At 30.2% G+C, this 18539-nt stretch overlaps 1 protein-coding gene across 1 annotated transcript in view; it reads left to right on the forward strand.

Annotated features, from left to right (window-relative positions):
• The first annotated feature begins 11717 nt into the window (after window positions 1–11717).
• Window positions 11718–18539, forward strand: part of Cut-1_13 (Cuticlin-1) — a 59147-nt gene continuing 52325 nt past the window's right edge. The window contains exon 1 of the mRNA XM_029038039.2: window positions 11718–12401. The gene's annotated coding sequence lies outside the window, so the exon portion shown is untranslated. The remainder of the gene's footprint in view (window positions 12402–18539) is intronic.

Genomic DNA, 18539 nt, shown 5'->3' on the forward strand with positions numbered 1-18539 from the left:
AAAATTTATATTAAATTTAAATTAAATAAATTTTTAAATTGTAAATTAAATTTTTTATAAATTGTAAAGTATTTTTGTAAAAGTTAAAAAGAAAATGTATATATTTTTAATTAATAATACTTGGTATGATTTTTATTTCTAAATAATATTTTTATTTTTAAGTTATTTTATATATTTTTTTATAAATTTTAAATAATATTTGTAATACGCAAAAATTTTTTCAACAAAAAATTGAACGTAAAAATTCGGAATTTCCACCTAAATTCAAATAAATTAGTAAAAATATAGTAAAATTATAAAAAAAATATTTTTTTTAATAAAAAATACTTGGTATGATTATTATTTCTAAATTTATGTTTTTTTATAATTTTTAAATAATATTTTTAAAAAATTCTTTCTAACCAAAAAATAAAATGAAAAATTTTAAATTTTCATCTAAATTTAAAGTAATTTGTAATTTTTTAATTAATTTAATTGATAATTGCTATTTCGTAAATTACATACTTTGCAAATTTTTTTTAATTTATTTAAAATTAATTTTAGATAATTTTATTTTTATTAAAGTAATTTTAAATTTTAAAATGTTTAAGTTTATTTTTTTGTTTATTTAAATATTTGTAAATATTTTATTTTTGTATTTTCTTCTTCTGTTTCAGTTTTTAATTATTGCTCGATTCAATACCCAAAATTCAGTAAATCATTAAGTTTTTTGAAAATTAATTTCATCACAAATAATTATATACTTTTTATATAATATATTTTTAATATTTTTTTTATAATGTAATTTAAAATTTATATTTTATCAATAACCTTTTGTAATGTTTATTATTATTTATTTTATTTAAGTTTATGTTTTAAAATTTTTTTATGTTATATTAATTTTTACTTTTATATAATATATATATTTTTTTATTCAATTGCTTATAAATTTTTATTTTTTATTTATTTCAACCGCGCTTAATATATAAAAATATATTTCTTTTCCAGATTTAATTATGTAATTGTTTAATTTTTAAATTTTATTTTTAGTAAAAATAATTGAAAAAAATAGTTTTTAAAAAAATTATAAAAAAAAAAAATAATGAAATTTGTTTCAAGTACATTTTTTTATATTTTTTATGTATTTTTGTTTAATTATAAAAATATTTTCATTGTTTTATTAAAATTTTTTCTAGTTAATGATTATTTTTATTTTTAAACATCCATTTTTTTTAATTATAATATTTTTAATTTATTTTTTTCATCAATCAATTTATTATAAATTAAATAATTTTTTGGGTAATACTTTTTAAATATTTGCCTAAATGTTTAATTTTTTTTTTAATTTATTATTTTTTATAAACTGCATTTTCTATATGTAACCTTTCTGTCATTTAAATATTTTTTTAGAATTTTTTAATATTTTTTCGTTATTCCACCACAAAAAGCTTTACTCTCTGACTACGACTTCTAAGTTAGCCAATACAACAACACCAGTTTTGATAATAATTAATATTTAATTTTCCACTGATAATTATTTATAACATTTTTCTATTTTTCCTAAAGCGCCACACACACACAATATTTCGAATGTGTTTTTGGAAAATCTATTTCTGCTCTTCACAATAATTTCGCTATCAAACTTTCCAGCTTAAATGGCATTTGTGCGTGCTAACTTCATTAAGTACCGTTAGACGGGCATTAAAGATTATTTACATGCACACAAACAAATACTCACATGAGTGGCCTAATCTACAACTTGAATGACTATAATTTCAGCACAAAAAAACAACAACTTTCACCATTTTTTCCATTTCGACTTTGACAAAATTGATTTGCTGTGCAGCGTTTTTCATTCCTACTTTTTTATAGCGTGATTAATCTGAAAATGGGTGTTAATAAACACGCACAGACACACATCACACACTCACAGCAATAACAAATTGGCGTATATGCAGAAAAACCGTAAAAAATGCTGATAAATTTAATCGCCAAGTACGCGAAATGTGCGAAATATTATAATGTTTGCAGTAAAAAAAGCGAAATAAAACACCAACTGAAGTGGCATGCAGAACCAGCAGAACTTTCACAGCAACAGGAAAACCGCACTTCAGCGCTTCGCTGTTGTTGTTGTGGTGACTACAAAAAATGCCATGAAAATACTTTACGCTCAATGATCGATGTTGATTTTGCATGCGGGCGACCAAACAACTGGCGAACAGCTGCCAACTACTGCTAGTCGAAACGAGCGCATTACTGTTAGCATGTGTGTGTGTGTGTGGGTATTGACTTGTGCTTAAATTTTTGTGTTGCAAATGTACTCTGCCTGCATAATATGTAATGAGGCTGTCGTTTTCTAAGAATTCTTTGCATTTTTTGAAAAAAATAAAATTCCAAAAATTTTAAATTTCTAAAGATTATAGTAGCTGATATAAGAGAGAAATTTCTATTAAAAATTATAAAAATAAATTTATTAAAAATATATTTACAAGTTATTTTCTATACAAATGATGATTGGATATTTTTTTTTAATAATTAATTTTATTTTTTCTGAAATATACTCAAAATTTTAATTTTTTAACATTTTTTAAATAAATTTTTATAATAAAATTATTTTAGTATTTTAAATTATATATTTTTTAAGATTTCTTAATAAAAAAAACTATGTAAAAAATTATTAATTTTAATTTTTAGAATTAAAAAATAAATTTTCTTCTCCCACATAAAATATATATTTTTTTTTAATAAATTTAATTTTTTTAGATTTTTATAAAAAAAATAAAAAAAATTTCAAATAAAAAATGGTTCTTCTGCAGGACTCATAGCACGAGGCTCAAAGAAAGTCAGTCCTGGTATGCTATAGGGAGCGTTCCTGGTCTTGCCAATTCATACGGTAGCTCTTAATAATATCGAACAGCTCTTCTAACTGAATACCCCATTTTTAGTCAATACTAGCATTTTTTTGTTTTGCCATGTTTTTTTTTTTTAATTTTCTCCAATATAGCTCTTCATTTTTCGATAGACTCTTCTTCTGCGAGTTTCCTCTTCTCTATGAATTCCTATTTGGGGCACTTCTGGTCAACAGAAATATAGGTATGGGTTCAGCTTTCACGAGAGTATTCCTTTCCTCTAATATCTTTAATGCCTCCACTTTTGTGGCTGTAGTTATTAATTTGATTTCTGTTTTATGTTCTGTGTGAGAGTCGTCTTGTCTCTTACTGATCCTTGGGGTCTGTTCCCCTTTATGACGATGGTTTCCACCATATCTACTCACTTGCGACTATAATTTGTGAGTGAGGTTGTGGTTGCAATTTTATTTGAGGGTGTCCATTTCCTTCCAGTATATCGGAACCAGTATCTTACTCGTTGTAGTATCCCTCGACGTTCTGATGCCTCTCTCCCATGCTCTCATAGGTAGGTATCCTCACGAGGCAACCCTTATGTGGGTTGTGGATGCTTATTTAAAGGCGGCAACTATTCGCCTCGGCACCGGCGATTAATAGGGTGTTTCAAGCCTTTTGAACAGAACTCATCTCTGCTGTCGCTCATGGTTATGGCTTGCCTACGAGATATTCACAACTACATAGTCTAATAACTTCAGTATGCAGTTCGCCATGCTATAGCCCTAGGCTGCCTCAGCTCAGCTCAACTAAAAATGACTTTAATATGCAATAAATTCAAATGAAATTCAAAATTTTATAATTTTAATTTTTTAGACCAACTTTAAAATTTTCAAATTTTAAATAAATTTATTATGCATTTTCTGAGATTTAAATTTATTTATAAAATATTATTATTCGAATTTTATAGAAAAAAACGCTTTCTTGAAATATTTCTAACAATTTCGATTGAAACTAATAATACCCAACTTTTTTCATCCAACTTTAATAAAAAATTCAAAATAAAAAAATTAAAAAATAACAAAAAAAATTTGAAAAAATAATTTTAATAAATATAGACATTTGTTGAAATTATATTTTTTATATTTTTTAATCAATTAATAAAAAAAATGTTTTCAATATTATATTGAAGTTCAAATTGTATGCAGACAGTTCTTAGTTTTCCAGTTTTTATTCAGTTTTTTTTAAGAAAAAATATGAAAAGACAATTTCTTTCCTTCTTTATTATTATGAAATTCATCTATTGTAGTTTTTATTCAGTTTTTTTAAAGAAAAAATATGAAAAGACAATTTCTTTCCTTCTTTATTATTATGAAATTCATCTATTGCGACGATCAGTCATAACAGTTCACAAAAATTTAAAATTTCCCCACACCTTTCTTCAAAATAAACACTACGTGCCATCATGTTTGCCAATTTCTTTGCGCACGATTCCTGTTTTTCCCACTGGGCTGTGCAAATACTTGAGATTTTTTGAAATATATTCTCTCCACACTTTTTTTCTATGTGAAACCAAATCACCGCAATACTTCATATAAATGATAGCATGCAACTGCAACAGCAACCGCGGCAGCCTATAAAATTCCTCAACCATTGCTCGGGTTGCGAATAGAAAATTTAGTCGCTTCCACCTGACTAAGCTTCTTGCGGCACCTGCTACCTGCTACTTGCATTCTGGATATCTGGATAGCCGGCTGCCGGCTGCTGGTTGTGCGCTCCCTTTCGCCTGCAACCGCCACGCTTTCGTCCAAGCGGCACCGTCACCACTACAAATGTCGCTGGCATTGCGGCACGACACTCTGTCATTTCTCATCGAATCGGCAATTTGTGGCGCCACAGCGCGGCAGTGTCAGCGCCAATATCGTTGCTACCATTTATGCCCGCTGGCTGTTGCTGCTAATCTCTTTAGTTGGTTGTGGCTTTGGCTCTTCGGCCACAAATGTCATAGCGCATTTGGCGCGGTGTCAGTCGCCTTGAGTGTTGGTGGAAAATTAATCGCGAGGATTACAGCGCACGGCAGCTACTTAAATGCCAGATAATTGCATGTAACTATTGCAATGTTTTGTACAAATTTAGTTGATGCTGTTGCAATTGCTGCTGGCGTATGGTGACCGCTGAAGCTGTGAAGGAATTTGTTTTAGCTACCATAAAATTTAGCTCAAGAACGAATAAGGAAGCGCTTTGTTCGGGAAGAAAGTAAACGGAATTAATTTTGAAAGCAGCTGCTGGTATGTACGGCGTTGTAAGGTTATGTTAGGTGACCTTGAGGTCGAGGAATGAAGACAGCTAGTTAAACTTTCTTGCCAAGGCTCATTCTAAAGTAAAGTACATTCAGAAATCGGAAGGAAACAAGAAGATGTCCATTTCTATTTTCTAACAGTTTTAGTTCTGAGTTCGTCATCTCCTAGCTCTCATCCTTCTCTGTGTTTCTCCCTGATCCATAACTAAGGAGAGGCGAATACCTATATCTTTGGTTTTACTGATCTGGTTAGAAGACCAACTTGCACGAAGTAGAAGGTTGTCCTACATTAAAGAAGCATTTCACTCGTTCGCTAAGAACTAATATTAATTTAAAGTGGCCGAACTTCGTCCAGTTCTTGCCCATGTATTCCTCTACTAACATTTTAGTCAAGGTCAGCTCAACTCTCTTACAACAGATTGCCGAGGTTACACGTTAGATCGCTGAGTTTGAGTTTACTGCAGTCCGCAAAATACAGTATTCAATAATTATTCTTACCAGCTATAAATGTAGCTCATCAGCACTATTCGTTTCCAAAGGATCGGGTCAGAATCTTTCAATTCAATACATTTTAGTTAGTATTCATTAAAGTACATATATACTGTTAATCAGAGAACTAACTACTAACAAAGAATTATCATTTTTACAGCTATCGAATAAGGACAAAGAGACTCTTTCGTACCACGAACAAATATAAATAGAAATGAATGCTGCTTGTGACATAAACTACAAATGTTGCTTTAAATCTTCAAAAATCAAGAGCTTCAGGAACTATCACTATCTCCGTGATTTCATTAGAACCGTAAGAGAGTCTGGACGCTTAGAAGTTTAGAAAAGGGTCAGCAGCGTCCAATATAAACGTCCGAGCGCCATAATTATCTTCCATGGCCAAAAGATAGAGCTTCTATATAAAGATAAGTTAAATTTAGATCCCACCCGATCTATCGGAACTCGGCAACCCCTCTATCGAACTGAATAAAATTTTATACATGCATTATTTTGTGACTTATACTGTTGTATTCCGAGTATAAGTAGAATCGGACGAAAACCACGCCCACTTTACATATATATTATCAAATTTCGTTTATTTATAACTCAACTTTGAAGTCCTCTACTATAATACAGGCTTCTGCTCACCCAAAACTCATTAACCAAACGTGCATAATTTTGTAGTGAGACTCCACTACTCACGCCTCTCTGCTCGCTGCCACATTCAGCTGCAACTCTTGCTAACACCAAACACTTACTTTGTTATCATTCGACAGTTCTAATGAATTTTAATGGCTGTTGATTTATCTAGCCTCCAGTATATGTGTGTGTTGTTGTTGTAGTGTATATGTTTGTATGTGTTCGTACCAAATTCTGTGCTGCAAGTAGCATACTAAAATACTTTTGCCATGACGACTTTCTTTTCAACTTTTTCGCGCGCATCGCATCGCAACACCCACCAGCATAAAGCGGGTTTCAAGCGTTTGTTGTTGTTGCTATTATTATTATTGTTTTTTCTTTCAAAAATATAAATATTATTTTTGCACCACCAGCATTTTCACTAAAGTTTTGCACATAAATTTATGCAAATAATTTTAGTCATCGGCGCACAAGTTTGTAGCATTACCGTTTCAATAGTGAGCTGTTGTTGTTTTTGCTGTTGTTGTGTTTGTGGTTTTTTCTTGTTTTGTTTCGGCCAGATAATTGCCTTTCACGTCCGAATCTGTTGTATACCCAAATTCTTAAAGTGCTAAGCAGCTTCTTCGCCATGCTTTTACTATTGAGCTCTTACTAATGAGCGATTTTCACTAGTCGAGCGGTCGCGGAAATACTGCTCACGCATACAGATATGCGGTGCCGTTATACTAATGCAAATATATATATAAGCTATGATGTTCTAACGCATTTTGGCTAAATAAATATTTGATTGGTGTTCATTGTTTGCTCACCTTTCTGGCACAATTATATTTACTATCGCTAAATGGGTTGCCACATGGTGCGGTTTTTGGTTAAATTTCATGTCGGTGGCGTGCTTAAGATCTTATTACAGAAGACACGCTTCAGTTGAGATTATAACCTCATTTGAAGGTTGCAAATTGAGCCGATATTGCATCTCTGATACCCAGAATTTTAAATTTTTGCTTAAAAATGGTTACAACAACGTAATGGAACTGTATATAACCTTATGCTAGACCCTGGATATCCTTCTGAACATGAGTGACTATTTCTTCTACGATTTCTACCATAATTCGAAGTCCTGAATCGCTCTAGACGAAGTTATTCTCAAGTAAAACCTTGATAAGTATTGAAGGCGATCTGTGAAAGATAATCGGACCGTATTAAATACTAAACGAACTCCGAATATCTATAATATTCCTATATAAAATTGGTCTACACAGTTCTTACAGCTAATATGACAGCAGATATCGATGCAGATACCGTATTTATGACACTAAAGATCGTTCTTTCTGCTTGAAGAACATCAAAGATACAAATGCTTAAGGACCCTAAATAAAGTTTCCGTAGTAATAGATCACAAAGGCCGTACGAATATCGGATAGCGCAAAATAATAACAGAGCTCCCTCTAATAAGTGCCCATTTCATTGAAGATATTATTTAAAGCGGTACAGAGGCAAGAAATCTTACGAAATGCGGTCGATAAGAAGAACCTTACATCTCTTTGACAAGACTTTATGAGTAGTAGAGATATAAAAAAGAAGTCCTAGATCCAATTGAAAAGCTGAACTCAAAAGAATTATTCAAAAGGAATTCAGAGCAATAGCCTCCTGAGTTTTACAAGAATTTATATTCTTTTAAGACTAGTTGAATATCTTTTAATTCTTCTTCTTGTCTAGTCTGATATAAGAGTTACTTTCTATATTACTGAACTGATCTCCACGGTATACGACTTAACTTTCAGCAGAACTTTCTGCCGGTTATTCTTGGTTCTTCGGCATATAAAATGACTCTAAGATCGTATTCCAGCTCAGGTGAGATTTGAAATTTGAAAAATCCGATATTGTAGTCAGATCTCTCCAAGCAATGAAGTCGAATGTATGATAGTACTATAGAGGACTTGGCCTCCCGAAGCTTTTCGAAACACTAAACCATTTTATCCAATCCAGAGATCTCGTCGTATTTTAAAAACTTCCATGCGCGCTTTGGGGCTGAAATAGTCCCACTCTTGGAACAAAGACTCTGAAAGACCGCAAGTTTTAATGATTTTTTCGAAGAATAGTTTCGATTTGTAATTCTCAACCGATTTGTAAGATTGAAATAAATTGCATTCTGAAGATTTCCTATTCTTTATAATGATTTTTACTTGATTTGTAGTTTTCACCCTTTTAAATGTCTCCTAAAATCATTAGCATTAAAATTTCATTCGATTTGTAATTCTCAACCGATTTATAAAATATACAAAAATTATGTTCTAGAGCCCTAGATGACAATAAAGTCCAAATGTGAACTACAAATGAAACAAATTTATAACTAAAGCTACGGTAAACAAGTAAATACTAGCAAATGCGCTAAAATACTCTAAATTCCAGTGCAAAAATAGGTGTCATGGCACTTTGTTGTCTCCGCAGTCGCACAACAAACAAAATAATTGGTTTTGTTGTCACATATTTTCGGCGCACTAATGCTCTTTCGCTGTATTATATTACACTTAACCTGTTACATTAATATAATAATATTATTATTTTGGGTATTTCTTCTTCTTCTTCTGCCACTTTTTGCGTGACCACTTTCCACAATAAACGCGTGCTAAAAATCTCATTTCCCCGACGCTTCAACAATTCACACGCTTCTCACCGTAAACGCTTGCGCACAAAAATTCTAAATTTAGACCACAGCGTTGGACAAAATTTTACGCATGACGCGCCGAGATTGCGGGGGGAATTGTCACCTGCTGCTGAGAAAACGCAACGTAAAGTAGAAGGCGCTAAATGGCGCAAAACTGGTATGTGAAAGAGCTTAGTTAGATGGAAAAATGCCATCAAATGAATGTTGTGGTGGTGGTGGCATGAGCTGATGCTTTAATGATATTAACAGCTTTTTGGCAAATCACGCAAAAAATTGTCAACGCGAAAAGTAATTAGTGAGTTGGCGAGTTTTGCGCGGAGTTGTTGAAAGTTAATGCGGGGAGTGAGGGAGTGAGAGAGCATGGTAGAGAAAGGAAATGAAATAACAGTTTTTTTGGTAGGGAGAAGTGCAGGAATGCATTAGAAAGAAGTGTCATCGTGAAATGCAGGCAGAAAATTTCTAGAAAGTTATAGTGAATATTGAATTTTATTAAAGGGGGCAACGAAAGTGACCTTGAGGGTTTCACTAGATGAAAGTCTTAACGTCTATTAATGGATTCGGCGAGATATATCCGATTTGGCTAATTGTATGTATTTCATCTAGGTTACATGATCATAATTCTTACCTGGTTTACTTTTCCTAAGGTTTTGGAAGAGGAAATGGACTCAGAATACCAAATATGTTGTTCATCCAAAAAGTTCGGAGAGTTCAGTTCAATATTCGTCGACATCCGTTGAAGCCTCTACCAGATAAGTATTGGAAACCAGACTACTGATTCCATTCTTCATCCACATAACGTCTACACATCGTTTTTGAGGTATTATAGAAATTCTTATCTCAGATCTTTAATGATCATGTATTCATGGAAAGTAAGCCGTAATACTCTAACTGAGGCTCCCTATTTTTTAAATTCTGCTTCTCGTGGACCGTTCATTATTATTTGACCACTTTTTAGCAGCTTGAGCGGTCAGCGAGCAACTTTTTACTTTGAAAATCGATGGACAGGAACCTCGTAATTTTTAGAAGCTTCTTAAGTGGCTTTCGTCAGAGTTCAGGCACATAATAACATATATTAGATCGATATTTCGAAGGCTGTGACCTGAAAGCCAGACAGAGCCCTATTTTCTAGAAGACTCGTCCAATTATTCTCGTTTCTTAGGTTTCTGCTGACTGAATTTTTTTATGTTGCATCTTTTTATGTTTGTACCTCGTCTTAGTCCATCCATGTTCCTGTATGGAATCTATATTTCATATAAGTATGCTAAGGATGCTCTTGGATGTTCTTTGTTGCCGTTTTGGATTTTCGATCTTGTCTAAGCGATTTCTCCAAAGACGGGATTTGGACTAGAAGACTGTTTAGCTCGAACTTTAAGACATTTATTTACAATAAAATGAAAAAGAAACCCCAATTCTTTGGGGTCAACTGCATTCAATGTCAATTTAAGAGATATTTATGTATATGAGACTGTGAAATCAATATTGAAAGAATATCGAGTTTGTTGCTTTTTGTCTTTTGTTTTTGTATGATTTAAAACCTATAACAGACAAGTATTTCATGCCTAAATATTTATGAGTCGAAAATATAAATATAATACATGTGAGTCTGCCTCCGAACAGCCACATATGTTGCTCAGAACAATTGCTAGCAACAAATGCCAAACGCAGAGAGTCTACCAAAGTATTTATAAAAAACTACAATATTGCTAGTGAAATATTTGTGGCTGTAGAGCTGCTCTGAAGCTACGCTGCTGCCACTATAACTAAAACGTCAACCGGTTTGCTTAACAGTCAGCGCGCTCCACAGCATACGTCGCTCTCTTCCGCTAACAAACGCTGTTATACCACTGTTAAACCCACAGCCAAGCCAAATATGCGGCATGCAACATTAACGTTGGCTGGCTGGAGGACGCTACGGAGTAACCTTGATCTTGTCAGCAGCGCATGGCTGTTGGCCGATGCGCGAAGGTGAGCGCTCAGCTAGAGTTCAGTGTTACGCTCAGCGGTTCAAGTTCAATGCTACTGGGAGCGCGCGCAGTGGTAAATGAGAGAGTAAAAGAAAGAGAGAGACCACCTAATATAATGAGCGTGGTATTTAGCTTCTAATTAGAGAGACTGCGCTTACTGCTTAGCAATACTGCTACTCAACGCGCTCAGCGCTTTAATGGCAAAAGTCTCCAAAGCAATTATTGCTTGATTCTGCTAACATATGTATCTTCGTGTTGCGCATGCGTTTGAGTATACTTGCCATTAGCAGCTGAGCGCGGCGCTTACTTTACTCTACTAATTTCTCAACTCTACACTACTCTACACATGTCTCCAAAAGCGCGCTCTACACTAATTTTGCGCTCTTTGTGACCAAACTTTTCACTAAGCAGCTTCTAAGCGTCTTCTTTGTGCGGCTTCTGCAATTTCTTCGGCTCTCCAGAAGCTTCACTTAATCACCGCCGCTGCTGACTTACGCGCATCGCATTGCTTGTTGAGAGCGCGCATATTGAGCGCGCCGCTTGTTTTGTTCTTCTTCGCTTGGCGCTACGGCTAACAGCCTTTCTTCCGCCGCGCGCTGCCACTTTTACCAACTTAACTCTCTAATGCTTTCTCCTTGTCAGCGCGCGATGGCAAGCAAAGAATCGCGCTGCGTTGACTTCTGCGCGCTCTCTATTACCCTGTGTGTTTGTAGTTGCATTTTCTTAGCTGAGCTTGCTGATTAACTATTTTGGGGCCAACTCACTGGCAGCGGGCGCTGAATGGCTGGCTTCGCTGCTGCTGTGTTGGAGACCTTCGTTGAAGGCATAAAAGAGACAAATTTACAGGTTCAAAGTCATTGCCCATGATGCAATTGATGTGGTAACAACGCTCGAAACGTTCGCTGGCCACAAGTCCAACGCACACAGTTTTTACTGAACTGCAAAAAAGCAAAACTTTTCAAAAAGTGCAAAAAAAATCAAAATTGCCAAAAAAGCATCCCTGCTTAGTGTTTGCTGGAAGAATAAAAAACTCAATAAAATTTGTGTTGTGAAAGTGCGCTTTTGTGACAAATTGTAACGGTACGCCAAACGTTAACGTGCAACAAAAGAAATAATTTTCTGTTTGCTGTGTGTAGAGACTCCTTTGACGTGTTTCCGAAATATACAGTTATATATAGCAGTATCTATTTCGCAGTGCAATAATAAACAAAAAATAAAGTAAAAACGGGCCAACTCAATATTAGAATATATTGAAATAACTGCAAATAAGTGTCGCATCCTTGCTGTGCAATAAGAAAATCGAAAAGAATATTTTTCGTTAAAAATACATAACTACCAAGTGTGTAGAAAAATTGTGAGATTTTTCAAAAATACACCAAGTGCTTAAAAAGTGATTTGAAAATTTTTTGAAGAAAAATTTGACTTCTGAGAAGCTGAAAAACTTTCAAAAATCACAAACAACTGGATATTTATGCCATTTGGATACGCTAAGCGGATTTGCAATTGCTAAAAAACAGTGCTATAAGGTATGTTGAAAAATATGACAGTTCTGTGGAAAGGAAAATTTGGGAATTGGAAGCATAATTCTGATACAAAAATATAAAAAAATACCAAAAAAATTAAAAAATATAAATTTGTTCAAAATATAATATTTAAATTTCATTAATTAACAAAAGACGGAAATTCGAAAAATATGATTTTGAACAAAAAAAATTAAAAAACCAAAGAACTTGAAAATATAAAAATTTATTCGCTGGAGTATATTTGCAAGAAATATATATGTGTCTGAAACAAAATATAATTTTTTTGTTAATATAAATAATAAATAAATAAAGAAAAATATTTTATTATTTCTTAAATTTTTTTTTCCAAAATTTATTTTTTTTTAATTTTGTGTTTGAAAGAAACTTGTTACATTGTAAACTGTGAGTTTTGAGCATAAAAACAGTGCACTTTTACAAATCGGAAATAATACAAATATTATAAAAAATCCTGTTAGAGAAAAAAATCCTATGATTTTCGGAAGGATTATTTACAAAAAATTGTCAACTTATTTTATTTCATCTGTTTAAAAAACTTTTTCTCACTCAAAGAAAAATCAAAATGAATGGAGACCGAAAAAATTATTTAAATAAAATTTAAAATTTTTCAATTTTTAAAATTATTGGTTGAAATTTTTTTAAAATAAAGATTTACATTTTTAATTTTTTAAATTGGTAATTGAAAAAGAAAGAAATTGAGTAGCATTAAAATAAATAATATATAAATTAATAAATAAATATACAAATCAATAAAAAAATTAAATTGAAATTGATTTTTTTTTTGTAATTTTATCTTAAAATAAATGAAAAATAGAATTATTGATTTTTTTCTAATTCAGAAAAATAAATATGTATAAACTTATAAATTTTAATAGTAATAATATTTGTATACAAAAAAAAAATTTAAATAAAATTTGCCTATATTTTTGAAAAAATAATTTTTTTATTATATTTTTGAGCATTTTGTACAATTTTTGTTAAGCAAAAAAAATTAAAATATGTATTTGCAAAATTTCAAAAATATAAAATTAAAAAATTCTGAATGCAACTTTAATTTAAAAAAAAAATTTTAAGTCAAACGAAATTTAATTTTCCATTTACATAAGAAATTTTAAAAAATAATTTTGAATAAAATAGTTTTGAAAGTAACTTGAAACCATCAAGTATGATAAACAAATCAACTCACCACTCAAACCACTTAGAACGACTAATTATTTCTTTCTTCAAATCTTAAAATAACTCTCATTAACCGTTATTAGTGCATTTCGCTGTGGAATTTATTCCAATTACTTTTTATTTCATGCAAACACGAGCTTATTTTACAACAACAATTAAAAGCCAAGCCGGCAATAGTGCAAGTTCTGTGCGCCCTCTTCTTCAACACATTTGTTGGCTGTTCCATTTCTTGGGTAGAAGTGTAGTAATAAGCACATAACCCTAATTAATTTGATTATAATGCCTTCATTTGTACATAAATACATTGTATTTGTTTAAATGCTTTAGGCGCTGCCGGTACGTCAATTAAAGCTAACCAACTAAGGCATATGTGCAGTAGTATGCAACAATTAGAAGCGCTAGAAGCGTGATTCCTAGAAAAGTGGCTGGTAGGTGCGGAAAATAGGGTGAAATGAGTAGGAGGGGAGAATTTTTGATAAATTGAGTGAAAAATTATTTTTCTTTTACATTTTTTCAAAAAAAAATATTCTTTTTTGTTATAAATTTTTTTTTAGATTTGACATTATTTTTTATTACTAATTTTATTAAAAATAATTCTAAAAATCTTTTGTTACTACTTTTAGCTTTAAATAAATACTATCGTTTCTTTGTAAATATATTTTTTTTTAATATTTAATATAAAGCTTTGTTAAAAAGAAAAAATTTAAAAAAAGTAAAAATTTACTCTTTTATTAACGTATATACATACATATATATATATGAAAATAATAAACATATTAAAAACAAAATTAAAAAAAATTAGAATTTTAAATAAATTATTGAAAATTAAAACTAATTTAAAATACTAATTTTCAGTTGTACAATTTTTTAAAATTATTTACCGAATTAGATAAAAAATTATAAATTCTACTAAAAAATACTTGGTCTGTATTTTGAGTTTTTTTAATAAAAAATTGTTGAATAAAAATATTTAAATAAAATCATGCAAGAATTATTGTTTGCTAGACTAATTTTAAAAAAAGTTTTTTAGAATTTTTTTCTACAAGTTATATTTGTACATATATTTTTTCATAGTAAATTTTTTCTTTTTTTATTTTGTTATTTTTTTATATATACAAACATATATGTTTCTTAAATTTTTTTACAAAAATTTTCCAAAATTTTTCCAAATTAATTTAAAAAAAATTATTTATGTATGTGCTAAAATTTTTGAAAAATTAATTTAAAAATATTTAAAATTTCTCGAAAATCAAACATTTAATTTTTATATATGTTTATTATTTTATTTATTTATTAATTTTTTTTATTAAACTTAAATTTTTATTTTTTGAACTATTTCATTCGCTGCATATCCATATACACACTTCAACATTTAAGCTTAAGCCATCACTTAAATTGTGTGCCATTAAATCTGATGCATCTACTCCCCCGCTCAAATTTACCTTCCACACTCACACTTTCTTCATTACTCATTCATTATTACTCTATTCATTGCCCTTCAGCAGCTAACCGCTTACAATTAAAAGCAAAAAGAATACACTTCAATCCTTATACTTCCATCACTTACCTATCTTAAGCAGAGAGTTGCTTGAACTAGCCAAATTAACAAACCCTTTCCATGCAGCCAATTGCAGCTCAATTAACTCGATTTATTGTGCGTCACTTGAGAGAGACGCAGTCGCAACCAACACAACAATTACTAATAATGTTATAAAATTACAAAAAAAAAACGAAAACAATAATAATGTTATAAATCTACAATAACAATAACAACAACAATACTTGTAATATTTGTTGTAGGGCTGCACTTATAAATGCATTAATATATGCTTCGCGGTGTGTTTGTGTAATTATTTGCCACGCATGCGCACAAGTTCGTTTCCTAAGTCTTTTGTTCTGCTTAGTGAATTTGTTCGTTCAAACGTTTGCTTGCACACTAATTTCTTTGGTAATTAAAAATACGAGATTTATGCGGTTTTTGAAATTTTTTCTGGATTTTTTTCTGTGTGTTTTCTGCGTTTTTTTACTCACATGTTAGAGGTTTCGAACCAAATGTGTGTAAGCAACAGTCTTAAACAGCTCTAAAGCTTGCTTATAAGTGTCTGAAATACCTAAAAATAAAATAGTTTCATATTTAAATACATATATTACTACACATTTCGACCTTAACTGTCGCTTACGTCACAGTACAACAACACTAATCCACCAAAAAGTAAGCTATCCCTCAACTTATTGTAGTTTAATTATGAAATTCAACACTTCCAAGTGACTTCCAGGCATTTCATTGCGTTTAACAGTTCTCTAGCAGAAATAAAAACAACAACAAAAATATTAAAAATAAAAAATAATAATCGCCTAGTGCATTGTCTGCCGGCAAGTGACGAAAAACTTGACAAAAATGTTAACAAAAATATTTATAGAGACACACACATATATATAAATATACTCAAATTCTAGCCACTACAGTTCTAGCCAACACACACTCATTCATACATAGCGTGCTTGCGCTTACGAAATGATAACTGTCACACTCGCTGCTACCCAACCTGTTCAGTGTACACCGCGTGTGTTTTTTTTTTATGGCCGCCACTTGAAGCGCCTTTGCTCTGTTCTGCACGCACAGCGCGTTAATTAGGAGAAAGGAAAAAATGAAAATTGTTGGCAGCAAGAAGAAAGCACATACATATACACAGACCTGCATTTTTGTTGTATTTTTTTTTTGTATTTGTGTGTTTGAGAACTGGAAATCACTTGTTGCAGCACCGCAATGACAACGGTGCTTCGGTAGCATTTTTATGACAATTTTTTATGCGTGTGACATTGCCGGGTTTTTGTAGCATATTTTTTTAGTGGTATTCCTGGTATATCTACTGTTGAGGTGGTGGTGGTAGTGTGTGTGTGTGGCGCATACGTTTATACTCAGATATTCTCTTGAAAATGTTATAGAAATGATGTTTTTGAGGCGTAAAAGCTGACAGCTGATTTCAAAAAGTAATACAGCAGGGAAATTAAATGAGAAATATGATATTACTTGAAAATTTTATTTGGTTAGAAAATTTTTGGGAATTCGAAAAGTTTTAAATTTACTAAAATTAAAATTTTTAAAATTCTATTGCTTTCAATTTCTTTTTTCAACTATATTTTAAATAAGAATAAGAATAAGATTTAAATATTTGCAATTTTAAATTTAATTATTTTTATATAAAAACTGTTTTAGATACAAAATTCAGAAATAAAAAAATTAACATATTTCTTCTGCCAAAAATTATAAATTTTTTTAATGAAAATAATTATTAATCATAAAAACTTACTAAAATAAAAAATTAAAAAATCCCATTCGTCAAAATTTAAAAATTTTTTAATTAATTTGTAATTTGTTTCATAAATTTTTTTTCTGAATCAATTTTTATTAAAATTAACAAATGATAAAAAATTTTCACCAAAAATTATAAAATTTTAGAATTTTTTTCATACATTAATTTTTGTTTTACTATTTATTATATGCAATTATATCTAAAAAGAATTTTATCAAATAAGAAATATAATTTATTATGAAAAAAATAGTATATATATAAAATAAAAGGATTAAATTTAAATTAAATTAAATTAAATTAAAGGATTTAAATTTTATTATTTGAAATTATTTCTCATTTCATTAAATTCTGCATAATTTTTTCATATTTTTTATAGAATTTTAATACTTAAACTAAAACTTTTTATAAATTCTCAATATTCCTGAAATTTTATAATTTTTTCAATATAAAATTTTTTGTATTATTTACAAATTAATTTTTTCAAATAATAAATTTTGAATAATTTCTGAACAATTTTATTATTTTTATTTTTTTTTTATATAAAAACTTTTATTTTAACCAATTCACAATCATTTCATTCAGAAAAATTTTATAAAACTTCTTTATTTATTTTTTTTAATAATAACTAATTAGTAATATGTGAGAAAATAATAAATTATTTAAAAGCTAAATTTTAAATTACTTTTTAGAAATTTTCATACTTCATTAAAACAATTTAAACTTTCATAATTATTTTGTTAAATATTTTTTTCTTATTTCATTATAAAAAAATATTTTTATTAATTTTTTTTTAAGTTTTTTTAATTTAAAATAATATTTTATTTCTTTTTCAATTATTTTTTAATTTAAATGCCAAAATTTGGTTTAAATTATATTTTTCAGTATAATAGTTTAGTTTTTTTTCAATTTTTTTTTGAATTAAAATGCCAAAATTTGCTTTTAAATTATATTTTTCAGTATTTTTTAAATTTTTTTTTTGTTTAAATTTTTTTATTTTAAAACTTCAAAAATTTTCATGAATTTTTTCACATTCTGGCACTAAAAATTAAAATTCCACACCACTACATGACACCCATGAGAATTAGTTTAAATATTTTTTTGGTGACCTGCTTCTGTCATCATCAATATACCGTTAAAAATTGCGGTAATTTAAAAACAATTTAAAAACTTTATGAATTTAGCGGAAAAAACAATTTGGCAAAAGCACTAAAAGTAAAGTAAAGAATTTCATAATTTTTTTAGCACATTTGCAATTTCGTTTAAACGGCAGAAAAAAAACAACAACAACAAAATGCTACACTTTAAATGGTTATCCATAAACCGCAAAGAAATTGTTATAAAGAGCGGGTAAAAAGAAAATAAGTGAAAGAACAGGCCGAGTGCTTTGAGCTGCAGTAAAAAGCAGCAACAGCAACAATCATACAGTTTACTGCATATGTGTTGGTACGCATGCGTGTGTTTATTTGTATTTGTGTTACCGCCATAATTACAATGCCGTTGAGCGCGCGAGCGAATGTGGCTGCTTAGCTCATTGCTTTGTGTGTCTGCCTAACCGCTTGTCTCGGCTTGACTTTGTCATTTCCCAAAAGTCATTAAAGCAATCAACCGTTAGCCGCACTAAATGGTCACCTAA

This window comes from Zeugodacus cucurbitae, chromosome 5, assembly GCF_028554725.1.
Source record: "Zeugodacus cucurbitae isolate PBARC_wt_2022May chromosome 5, idZeuCucr1.2, whole genome shotgun sequence".
Classification (NCBI taxonomy): domain Eukaryota; kingdom Metazoa; phylum Arthropoda; class Insecta; order Diptera; family Tephritidae; genus Zeugodacus; species Zeugodacus cucurbitae.